The following is a 13,809-nucleotide window of genomic DNA, read 5'->3' as shown; positions in this document are numbered from 1 at the left end:
GGCCTCACTGAAAAATGAGCTAGCACTACCCCCTCATCTGAAAGATCTAGGATTAAACCTTGATCCATCAACTCATGTACCTCCTGAATCAACGGTCTCTTCTCCACTGATATGTGCGCCAAACTGCCAGAAGATTTCCTGCTCAAAGCATCTGCCACTACATTGGCCTTCCCAGGGTGGTACTGGATAGTGCAATCATAGTCTTTCAGAAGCTCCATCCATTTCCTCTGTCTCAAGTTTAAATCCCTCTGTTGGAAGATGTACTTCAAACTCTTGTGGTCGGTGTATATCTCGCACACTTCACCATACAGGTAGTGTCTCCAGATTTTTAGTGCAAAGACTACAGCCGCCATTTCCAAATCATGGGTGGGGTATTTCTGCTCATGCCTCTTCAGCTGTCTTGAAACATAAGCCACTACTTTTCCATTCTGCATCAAAACACACCCTAGGCCAACTCTGGAGGCGTCACAGTACATGGTGTATCCTTCACCACTCATAGGTAGTGTCAACACAGGGGCGGTGGTTAGACACTCCTTAAGCTTCTGGAAGCTCTTCTCATAGTCATCTGTCTAAATGAATGAAACATTCTTCCGAGTTAACTTAGTTAGGGGAGCCGCTATCCTGGAAAAATCTTGCACAAAACGCCTATAGTAGCCAGCTAGACCCAGAAAACTTTGCACCTCAGTGACTGTTGTAGGCCTAAGCCAATCAGTTACAGCTTCAATTTTCTTGGGATCCACTTGAATGTCGTCACTAGAAACCACGTGTCCCAAGAATGAGATGCTTTCTAGCCAAAATTCACATTTTGAAAATTTGGCATATAGCTGGTGCTCCCTCAAAGTCTGCAACACCATTCTCAAGTGCCACACGTGTTCTTCCTCTGTCCGAGAGTATACCAAAATGTCATCTATGAATACGATGACAAAACGGTCCAAAAATGGCTTGAACACCCTGTTCATCAAGTCCATGAAGGCTGCTGGTGCATTAGTGAGTCCAAAAGACATCACCAAGAACTCATAATGACCATATCTTGTCCAGATTGCCGTTTTGGACACGACCTCATTCCTGATTCTCAAGTGATGGTAGCCGATCGCAGTCTATCTTGGAAAAGAATCTAGCCCCTTGAGGTGATCAAGCGGATCGTCGATCCGAGGAAGTGGATACTTGTTCTTCACGATCACCTTGTTCGGTATGCGTAGTCAATACACAACCTCAATGACCCATCTTTCTTTCTCACAAATAGAACAGGAGCGCCCCAAGGTGAAGTGCTCGGACGTATAAAACCCTTGTCCAAAAGCTCCTGTAGTTGCTCCTTTAACTCTTTCAATTCTGCTGGGGCCATCCTGTAAGGTGGCATTGATATGGGGTTTGTACCCGGAACAACATCAATGCAGAACTCTATTCCCCTTTCTGGTGGCAACCCTGGAAGCTCTTCAGGGAAGACATCCATGAATTCTCTGACAACAGGAACATTTTCCATGTTGACACCTTCTACAGATGTATCTCTCACCAATGCCAAATACCCTTGGCATCCACGCCTTAACATTTTTCTAGCACTAATTGCTGACACCAAGTTATATGGAGCCACGCTCCTGTCACCATCAAAGCTAAACTCTTCCACACCAGGTATGTGGAAATGCACCTTTTTGTTCCTGCAGTCTAAAGTGGCATAATGAGTTGCCAACCAATCCATTCCCAAAATTACATCAAAATCAATCACTGGTAGAGGAACCAAGTCTACTGGGAGGATCTTTCCATCCACCACTACTGGGCTATCCGGAAAAACCATATCTACATCTATGTTATCACTAAGTGGGGTAGCTACCGACAAAGGACATTCTAAGGTTGTAGGGTTTCTACCCAACCTCATGGCAAACACAGGGGAGACAAATAAGTGCGTAGCACCCGGATCTATTAAAACATGAGCCTCATAGGAACAGACCAGAAGAATACCTGCCACAACTGCATTTGAAGCTTGAGCATCTTGGTGGGTCAAGGTGAAAACCCGAGCTTGACCCCTACCCTGAGTGGCAGAACCCTGATACTGACTTCTACCTCCTGATCTGCCTCCAAATCCACGTCCCCCTTGTCCTCGGCCCTGTTGTACATCGATCGCTTGCCATGCTGGAAGCACCGGATACAATCGAGGAACATTTGCATGAACCACTGTGACCCCATCTGTGGCTCACTGAACACGGGGTATTTCCTAGCAAAGTGACCTGGTTGGCCACACCTGAAGCATACTCCTGAACCCATCAAACAAGGTCCTGAATGTCCTCTTCTACACTGTGCACAAGGTGCTAAGGAAGATCCTGAACCAGACCCATAACTGTTGTACCCTGAACTGTGACCACTGCTGGATCCGTATCTAGGTCTGAACCCTCGAGGTTTGTGTCTAAAACCACTCTTCTTGTTCCTACTTTTTCCTCTGTAATTACTCTGGCCACCAGCATGCGGAGTACCCATTTGGGAACACTGTAGAACCCTCTGCTCTGTTTTCTTTGCTCTTCCATTGTCATCCACGGCATAGCTAATCTCAATCATGCAGCTCGATCAACCACCACATCAAAAGACTGATCAGACATCATGGCCAGGTTCGCATACCTTCTGTCAAGCCCCTTTAGGAATCTTTTCACCTTCATAATTTCTGTAGCTACTGCTGTAGGGGCATATTTGCTCAATTCCAGAAATTCTGTAGCATATTCATCTACAGACCTGCCATTCTATCTTAAGGCCTCAAAGGCCCACTGCTTCTGATCTCTGAAGCTTTCTGGCACAAACCGATTGATGAACAGTTCCACAAACTGAGTCCACGACAAACCCTCCATCCGAGGTAATATGTAGTCATTCATCCATTGTCTAGGCATAGGCCCCATGACATGCTGCATACACTCTATAAGTCTTCTATCGATCCAATCGCAATTTTGTTCTGCACATGCGGGAATCCAAAAATCGATATGCATCATCTGACACATCATAAGTACCAGGCACCAACTTCTTAAAATTGATTATCTGTTTGTAAGGTTCCCCTCTTGGTGCGGTGGACTGCTGCTGCTGTGGAGGGTGGACCATATACTGCGCTATCATATCGATGGTCCTCTGCAAACCAGCTAGAGTAGCTGCCATGGGGTCCATGGGACCTTGTGCCATGAAAGACTGATCCTGAACTGTTGGCAGCTGCTCTTCTACTTGAGCAGCTCTAGGCCTCCTACCCCGCCTCCTCGGGGCAGGCGCCTCATCTTGTGCTGACACCTCGTCAGACACATCTGGTTCTGGTGTAGTGGCAGCTCTCCTGCTTCTACGCATTTTCCTGATATTCAGCAGCATTAGCCCACAAAATTCAAAATTACTCATTACACAGCTCTATAGACTCATATTTACACACAATATATGAAGCAGAAACTAGAAGCAAAGATGACAATGCAAGACGAATGTGGACCCTATTTTTCCGCATGTGACTCCTAGTAGACTCTTCCCAACACTTTAGATAAACATTCCCTAAGAATCTGGAGCGTAAGCTCTGATACACATTTGTCACGACCCAACCTATGGGCCGGACCGGCACTAGGACCTGGGCCAGCCTAAAGCCCCCGAGGCCCGTAGTAAGCCTAACTATTCATTAATTCAACTCTAAGGCCCATTTGGGCCCAATTTCAAGAAATCAACCGGACAGAGTCCGGCCATAAAATGGACCTACCAACGGGGAGTTTTTAACTCACCCGACCTGTAAACACAATAAATACTCAATTGGGGAGCTCACCTCACCCTCCACATACTCATCAGCATAAAAATAAATGGGAGCTCAGCTCCCTCATCCAATCCATCAAACATGCATAGCATATTAAGTTTACAGGTCCAAAATAATAATTTAGTTTACAGACCCATATCAAATAAATATTTCTAACACATGTGGAAATTCTAAGATTTAACAAGTTTATACAAACGTTAATAATCGACCTGCGAGGAAGAAAGCAGGTTAATCTCAAAAATATCCTCCTGTGGCCTGAAAAAATATTGAACAGGAGTGAGCGTTCGACTCAGAGAGTAAAATATCAATTTTAACCATAATCTCTATAACTATCTAAAACTAATGCACCCTGTAGAGTGAAATGCAACATCAACAACATTTCCACATCATAACATCATAAAGGTAATTTGGAGCACTCACACACCCACTGATATCAATCATAATATATGGGAGCTGATCCCCTATACAGCTCTCTTAAATCCAACCTGGTGCCAGTGAAGAACTCAAGCCGAACTTTCGCTTAATAAACCAAATCGGGGGTCCCAGCGAAGAACTCAAGCCGTGACTACCCCCCAAAGGATCGGGTCCCAGCGAAGATCTCAAGCCGTGACTACCCGTCCTATCCATAGTCCACACTACATCACACGCACGCCAATGCACGCACACTGCTCCAAATTACCACAGCAACATACATGGCACTTTCACAGTTATGAATGCAACATAAATCGTGCCTAAAGTTTATCTACATAGATATATGCATATAAGTGATGCATGGGCATGCTTGAACATATAATAATAGTGAAACTACAATTAAAATTAATATTTTACTCACAGACTTGACAGCGGTCACTGTGGTAGCTGGGCGGAGGAAGAAGGCTGTCCCAGCTCACCTGACAATTACATTACAATTATTTAACATAATTGACTCAATACAAATCATAAAAAGACCAAATACGTCCTAAGTCTCCCCTATACCTAGGACCTACTCAACCTGCAAAAGGGCTTAAAACACACTTTTATATTCGCAACTCATATATCCACAATTCAATCACATCACACAGCCCCTCTTGGGCCCATCAACTCAGTCATCCATCATAATATGTAAAATTTCAATTTAGTCCTTATAATTAATCATTTTTGCAAAAACTACCCAAACAAGTTCTAAAAATTCTAAAACTTTGCCCTGCTGTCCTTGTCACGACCCAACCTATGGGCCGGACCGGCACTAGGACCTGGGCCAGCCTAAAGCCCCCGAGGCCCGTAGTAAGCCTTAACTGTTCATTTACCCAATTCTAAGGCCCATTTGGGCCCAATTTCAAGAAAACAAACGGACCGAGTCCGGCCATAAAAATGGATTTTTCAATGGGGAGTTTTTGACTCACCCGACCTGTAAACACAATATATAGTCATTTGGGGAGCTCAGCTCACCCTCCACATACTCATTAACATAATAATAAATGGGAGCTCAGCTCCCTCATCCAATCCATCAAACATGCATAGCATATTAAGTTTCTGAGTCCCAAAATAATAATTTAGTTTACAGACCCAAATCAAATAAACATTTCTAACACATGCGGAAATTCTAAGATTTAACAAGTTTATACAAACAGTAATAATTGACCTGCGAGGGAGAAAAGCAGGTAAACCAAAATAAAATCCTCCTGTAGCCTGAAAAAATATTGAACAGGAGTGAGCGTTCGACTCAGAGAGTAAAATATCAATTTTAACCATAATCTCTATAACTATCTAGAACTAATGCACCCTGTAGAGTGAAATGCAACATCAACAACATTTTCACATCATAACATCAAAAAGATAATTTGGAGCACTCACGCACCCTGTAACATCAATCATAATATATGGGAGCTGATCCCCTATCTGACTCTCTTAAATCCAACTTTGGTGCGAAGAACTCAGCTCGGACTTCCACTTAATAACCAAATCGGGGGTCCCAGCGAAGAACTCAAGCCGTGACTACCCCCCGAAGGATCGGGTCCCAGCGAAGAACTCAAGCCGTGACTACCCATCCTATCCATAGTCCACACCACATCACACGCACGCCAACGCACGCACACTGCTCCAAATTACCACAACAACACTCATGGCACTTTAACAGTTATCAATGCAACATAAATCGTGCCTAGAGTTTAACTACATAAATATATACATATAAGTGATGCATGGGCATGCTGAACATATAATAATACCGAAATTACAATTAAAATTAATATTTTACTCACAGACTTGACGATGGTCACTGAGGCGGCTAGGTGGAGGAAGAAGGCTGTCCCGGCTCACCTGACAATTATATTACAATTATTTAATACAATCTGACTCAATACAAACAAAGAAAAAGACCAATTACGTCCTAAGTCGTGCAGAAAATCCGGCAGAGTCTCCCCTATACCTAGGACCTACCCAAGCTGCAAAAGGGTTCAAAACACACTTCTATACTCACAATCCATATATCCACAGTTCAATCATGTCACACAGCCCCTCCTGGGCCCATCAATTCAGTTATCCATCACAATACGCAAAATTTTAATTTAGTCCTTATTATTTATCATTTTTGCAAAAACTACCCAACAAGCTCTAAAAATTATAAAACTTTGCCCCGCAGTCCTTAGCAATATTACTAAGCTATTGCAAAAAGAATCGTAATTTTCTAAGATACCACGAATATTTTATGGATTTTTAATCCTATTTAAGCACTAGAAAATTATGAAAAAGCAAGGTTCGGGTTTACCTTTGCCGATTCCGACTTCGGGAACGCGCTCGGGACGTCTGACAATGGGGGGCTAGCCAAAACCTCGGTCCAATTCGGAGACTTTTCCGGTAACGGGTCTATCTGGCCGGAAATTTGCAGACCCGGTCAACTATCGAATTTTCACGAATCGAGGATACCTACACGAAGCCCATAACACGGGGGTTAGTACATAAATTTTTCAGAATTTTCTAAGCTCATTAAATGCTCGGAAAAACACTGCGAAGTTCCATGGGACCCACCGAAAAACGGTGTCGGAAAAATTTGAAATTTATGTCGTTGCGAAGCTCTCGACGAATGGAGCGTGCTGGTGGCCTCGGTTTTCTCGTGGGATTCACGGTTTTCGAGAAATCTAGCCCAAAAGTCAAAATGGGCTAAAATCTTCCCGAGCAAAAATCGGACAAACCGCTCGATGGATTTCGGCGTTCTTGGTGTCTATGGAAAGCTCTCAGAGAGTAGATGATTTTAGACACAAGACCTGGTCAATTGGTGGCGGATCGGCGGTTGACCAGGAAGCTGAATCGACGCGCAGCAGGGGCGTTGCGCGCGTTTTTCCGTCGTTTGGGCGCGCCCGGGAGGCTGGCGGCGCCGTCGGTGAGGGCTTGGCGGTGGTGGGGTGGGAGGAGAGAAAGAGAGAGAAAAGGAGAGGGACGACGCGAGGAAGAAAAATGGAAGAAGGAAAAGTAGGTCCGATTCGACCGTCCGATCCGATCGTTCGATTCGTAGGTTCGATTCGAATACAAAATTTTGAATTTTTACTCTGCCTCGGGACCGAAAACGAGGTCCAAAAATTCCGAAAAAATTCCAGAAAACTCAGAAAAATACGTAAACTCCAAATATATTTTTAGTTTTGCCACGTGGTCTTTAAATTAATTTTTAAAAATCATCAAAGTTTATATTTTCGGAAAATCGAACCCGATTTTTAAAATCCGAAAAATCTCAAAAAAAATTCCAAAAATTTAATAAAATTAAAATACTAAAAATGCTCATAAAATTAAAAATTTTGGGGTGTTACATTCTTCCCCCCTTACAGAAAATTCGTCCTCGAATTTTACACAAGGCAGAATAAAGTACAGGATTACACATTGAACAGATAAGGGTACTTGCTACGCATGTCCCGTTCTGACTCCCAGGTGCACTCTTCCACTGATTGACTCCTCCACAAAACCTTAACCATAGGGATCTGTTTGGATCTCAGCTGTCTCACTTGGTAGTCCACTATGGCTACAGGCTGCTCCTCAAATGTCAAGTTCTCTTTTAGCTCTATCACATCCGGCTGTAGTACATGAGAAGGATCTGGAATGTATTTCCTGAGCATGGAGATGTGAAACACGGGATGAACGTGAGAAAGGTTGGGTGGTAGCTCCAGCCGGTGAGCAAGCTGCTCCAACTCTATCAGTAACCTCAAAAGGTCTGATATACCGAGGTGCCAACTTGCCCTTCTTTCCAAATCTCATGACTCCCTTCATTGGAGAAACCTTCAGGAATACATAGTCGCCCACTGCAGACTCCACATCCCTCCTTCTAGGGTCTGCATAACTCTTACGCCTCTTGAAAAGTTTTGATCGTTCCACGATTAAAGGAACTACCTCAAGTGTCTTGCACTAGGTCTATATCATGCACCTTCGCTTCCCCATTTCATCCAACACAGAGGAGACCTACACTTTCTTCCATATAATGCCTCATAGGGTGCCATCCCTATCTTTGGAGTGGTAACTTGTTGTTGTAGGCAAACTCCACCAAAGCTAGCCGCTCATCCCATTGACCTCCAAAATCCAAGACACTCATGCGAAGCATGTCTTCCGATGTTTGGATTGTCCTTCAATTTGTCCGTCTGCATGCGAGGGTGGAAAGCCGTCTTGAAGTTCAAGCTGTGTGCCAAGTGCCTCCTGCAACTTTCTCCAAAATCGAGAAGTGAATCAGGCCCTCTGTGGATATTATGGAAGTCGAACTCCATGCAATCGACTATTTCTCGAATGTAGAGCGGGCATACTGTGCCACAGAGTATGTAGTCTTTACAGGCAAGAAGTGAGCTGATTTGGTCAAGCGGTCTACAATTACCCATATCGAATCATATCCTCACGTGGTACGAGGCAACCCAGTCACAAAATCCATAGTGATCATTTCCCACTTCCATTCTGGGATAGGGAGCTCTTGCAGCTTCCCTGATGGTCTCTGGTGTTCAAACTTCACCTTCTGACAAGTCAAGCACTTGGACACAAAGTCTGTTATGTCTCTCTTCATACCATTCCACCAGTAGCTATCTTTCACATCATGGTACATCTTGGTGGAACCTGGGTGGACACTGTACAGTGTGTAGTGTGCCTCTCGCATGATTTCATTCCTGAGGTTGTCCACATCGGGCACACATATCCTAGAACCTTGCACTAGGGCGCCATCATTGGCAAATCCAAACTCACCACCTTCACCTTGCTGTACTCTTTCTATGATCTTCATCAATTGTTGGTCTCTGTGCTGGGAAACTCTAACTCTATCCCTCAAGTCTGGCCTCATTGAAAAATGAGCCAACAATACCCCCTCTCCTGACAGATCTAGGATTAAACCTTGATCCATCAACTCATGTACCTCCTGAATCAATGGTCTCTTCTCTACTGAAATGTGCGCCAAACTGCCAGAAGATTTTCTGCTCAAGGCATCTGCCTCAACATTGGCTTTTCCAGAGTGGTACTGGATGGTGCAATCATAGTCTTTCAGAAGCTCCATCCATCTCCTCTGTCTCAAGTTTAAATCCCTCTGTTGGAAGATGTACTTCAAGCTCTTGTGGTCGGTGTATATCTCGCACACTTCACCATACAGATAGTGTCTCCAGATCTTTAGTGCAAAGATTACAGCCGCCATTTCCAAATCATGGGTGGGGTAGTTCTGCTCATGCCTCTTCAGCTGCCTTGAAGCATAAGCCACTACCTTTCCATTCTGCATCAAGACACACCCTAGGCCAACTCTGGAGGCGTCACAATACACGGTGTATCCTTCACCACTCACAGGTAGTGTCAACACAGGGGCAGTGGTTAGACACTCCTTAAGCTTCTAGAAACTCACCTCACAGTCATCTGTCCAAATGAATGGAACATTCTTCCTGGTCAACTTAGTTAGGGGAGCCGCTATCCTGGAGAAATCTTGTACAAAATGCCTATAGTAGCGGCTAAACCGTAAAACTTCGCACCTCGGTGGTTGTAGGCTTAAGCCAATCGATTCTGACTTCAATTTTCTTGGGATCCACTTGAATGCCGTCACTAGAAACCACGTGTCCCAAGAATGAGATGCTTTCTAGCCAAAATTCACATTTTGAAAATTTGGCATATAGCTGGTGCTCCCTCAAAGTCTGCAACACCATTCTCAAGTGCCACACGTGTTCTTCCTCGGTCCGAGAGTATACCAGAATGTCATCTATGAATACGATGACAAAACGGTCCAAAAATGACTTGAACACCCTGTTCATCAAGTCCATGAAGGCTGCTGGTGCATTAGTGAGTCCAAAAGACATCACCAAGAACTCATAATGACCATATCTTGTCCTGAACGCCGTTTTGGACACGTCCTCATTCCTGATTCTCAACTGATGGTAGCCTGATCGCAGGTCTATCTTGGAAAAGAATCTAGCTCCTTGGAGCTGATCAAACAAATCATCGATCCGAGGAAGTGGATACTTGTTCTTCACAGTCACCTTGTTCAGCTGTCTGTAGTCGATACACAACCTCAATGACCCATCCTTCTTTCTCACAAATAGAACAGGAGCGCCCCAAGGTGAAGTGCTCGGACGTATAAAACCCTTGTCCAAAAGCTCCTGTAGTTGCTCCTTCAGCTCTTTCAATTCTGCTGGTGCCATCCTGTAAGGTGGCATGGATATGGGATTTGTACCCGGAACAACATCAATGCAGAACTCTATTCCCCTTTCTGGTGGCAACCCTGGAAGCTCCTCTGGGAAGACATCCATAAATTCTCTAACAACAGGAACATTTCCCATGCTGACACCTTCTACAGATGTATCTCTCACCAATGCCAAATACCCTTGGCATCCACGCCTCAACATTTTTCTAGCACTAATTGCTGACACCAAGTTATATGGAGCTACGCTCCTGTCACCATCAAAGCTAAACTCTTCCACACCAGGTATGTGGAAATACACCTTTTTGTTCCTGCAGTCTAAAGTGGCATAGTGAGTTGCCAACCAATCCATCCCCAAAATTACATCGAAGTCCATTACTGGTAGAGGAACCAAATCTGCTGGGAGGATCTTTCCATCCACTACTACTGGGCTACCTGAAAAAACCATATCTACATCTATGTTGTCACTAAGTGGGGTAGCTACCGACAAAGGGCATTCTAAGGTTGTAGGGTTTCTACCCAACCTCATGGCAAACACAGGGGAGACAAATGAGTGCGTAGCACCCGGATCTATCAAAACACGAGCCTCATAAGAACAGACCAGAAGAATACCTGCCACAACTGCATTTGAAGCTTGAGCATCCTGGTGGGTCAGGGTGAAAACTCGAGCTTGACCCCTACCCTGAGTGGCAGAACCCTGATACTGACTTCTACCTCCTGATCTGCCTCCAAATCCACGTCCCCCTTGTCCTCGGCCCTGTTGGCCCATCGCTGCCATGTTGGAAGTACCCGGATACAACTGGCGAGGAACATTTGCAATAGAACCCTGTGACCCCATCTGTGGCTCGCTGAACACGGGGCATTCCCTAGCAAAGTGACCTGGTTGGCCACACCTGAAGCATACTCCTGAACCCATCAAACAAGGTCCTGAATGTCCTCTTCCACACTGTGCACAAGGTGCCAAAGAGGATCCTGAACCAGAGCTAGAACTGCCGTACCCTGAACTGTTACCACTGCTGGATCCGTACCCTGGTCTGAACCCTCGGGATTTGTGTCTAAAACCACTCCTCTTATTCCTGCTTCTTCCTCTGTAAGTAGTTTGGCCACCACTATCCGTAGTACCCATGTGGGGAACACCTGAAGAACCCTCCGCTCTGTTTTTCTTTGCTCTACCGCTGTCATCCACAACATAGCTAATCTCAATCTGTCTGGCTCGATCAACCACCACATCAAAAGACTGATCAGACATCATGGCCAGGTTCGCATACCTCCTGTCAAGCCCCTTTAGGAATCTTTTCACCTTCATAGTCTCTGTAGATACTGCTATAGGGGCATATCTGCTCAATTCCAGAAATTCTGTAGCATATTCATCTACAGACCTGCCATTCTATCTTAAGGCCTCAAAGGCCCACTGCTTCTGATCTCTTAAGCTTTCTGGCACAAACCGATTGATAAAAAGTTCCACTGGCGAGCCCATGTCAATCCCTCCATCCGGTAACACGTAGTCATTCATCCATTGTCTAGGCATAGGCCCCATGACATGCCGCACACACTCTATCGGTCTTATCGATCAAGCGTAATTACATTCTGCTGTCTGCAGGAATCTAAAAACCGATATGCATCGTCTGACACATCATAAGTTCCAGGCACCAACTTCTTGAAATTAATTATCTGTTTATAAGGTTCCCCTCTTGGTGCGGTGGACTGCTGCTGCTGTGGAGGGTGGACCATGTACTGCGCCATCATGTCGATGGTTCTCTGTAACCCAGCTAGAGTAGCTGCCATTGGGTCCATGGGACCCTGTGCCATAAAAGACTGATCCTGTACTGGTGGCAGCTGCTCTTCTACTTGAGCAGCTCTAGGCCTCCTACCCCGCCTCCTCGGGGCAGGCGCCTCATCCTGTGCCGACACCTCGTCAGGCACATCTGGTTCTGGTGCAGTGGCAGCTCTCCTGCTTCTACGCATTTTCCTGAAATTCAGCAGCATTAGCCCACAAAATTCAAAACTGCACATTACACAGCTCTATAGACTCATATTTACACACAATATATGAAGCAGAAACTAGAAGCAAAGACGACAATGCAAGACGAATGTGGACCCTATTTTTCTGCATGTGACTCCTAGTAGACTCTTCCCAACACTTTAGACAAACATTCCCTAAGAATCTGGAGCCTAAGCTCTGATACCACATTTGTCACGACCCAACCTATGGGCCGGACCGGCACTAGGACCTGGGCCAGCCTAAAGCCCCCGAGGCCCGTAGTAAGCCTTAACTGTTCATTTACCCAATTCTAAGGCCCATTTGGGCCCAATTTCAAGAAAACAAACGGACAGAGTCCGGCCATAAAAATGGACTTTCCAACGAGGAGTTTTTGACTCACCCGACCTGTAAACACAATATATAGTCATTTGGGGAGCTCAGCTCACCCTCCACATACTCATTAACATAATAATAAATGGGAGCTCAGCTCCCTCATCCAATCCATCAAACATGCATAGCATATTAAGTTTACAGGTCCCAAAATAATAATTTAGTTTACAGACCCAAATCAAATAAACATTTCTAACACATGCGAAAATTCTAAGATTTAACAAGTTTATACAAACAGTAATAATTGACCTGCGAGGGAGAAAAGCAGGTTAACCAAAATAAAATCCTCCTGTGCTTTGAAAAATATTGAGCAGAGTGAGCTTTCGACTCAGAGTAAAATATCAATTTTAACCATAATCTCTATAACTATCTAGAACTAATGCACCCTGTAGAGTGAAATGCAACATCAACAACATTTTCACATCATAACATCAAAAAGGTAATTTGGAGCACTCACGCACCCTGTAACATCAATCATAATATATGGGAGTTGATCCCCTATACAGCTCTCTTAAATCCAACCTGGTGCTAGCGAAGAACTCAGCTCGGACTTCCACTTAATAACCAAATCGGGGGTCCCAGCGAAGAACTCAAGCCGTGACTACCCCCCGAAGGATCGGGTCCCAGCGAAGAACTCAAGTCGTGACTACCCGTCCTATCCATAGTCCACACCACATCACACGCACGCCAACGCACGCACACTGCTCCAAATTACCACAACAACACTCATGGCACTTTAACAGTTATCAATGCAACATAAATCGTGCCTAGAGTTTAACTACATAAATATATACATATAAGTGATGCATGGGCATGCTGAACATATAATAATACCGAAATTACAATTAAAATTAATATTTTACTCACAGACTTAACGATGGTCACTAAGGCGGACGGAGAAAGGGCATCGGCTCACGACAATTATATTACAATTATTTAATACAATCGACTCAATACAAACAAAGAAAAAGACCAATTACGTCCTAAGTCGTGCGAAAATCCTGAGTCTCCCTATACCTAGGACCTACCCAACCTGCAAAAGGGTTCAAAACACACTTCTATACTCACAATCCATATATC

This window comes from Hevea brasiliensis, chromosome 16 (genome assembly GCF_030052815.1).
Source record: "Hevea brasiliensis isolate MT/VB/25A 57/8 chromosome 16, ASM3005281v1, whole genome shotgun sequence".
Classification (NCBI taxonomy): Eukaryota; Viridiplantae; Streptophyta; class Magnoliopsida; order Malpighiales; family Euphorbiaceae; genus Hevea; species Hevea brasiliensis.
Note: the sequence above shows the minus strand (reverse complement) of the source record.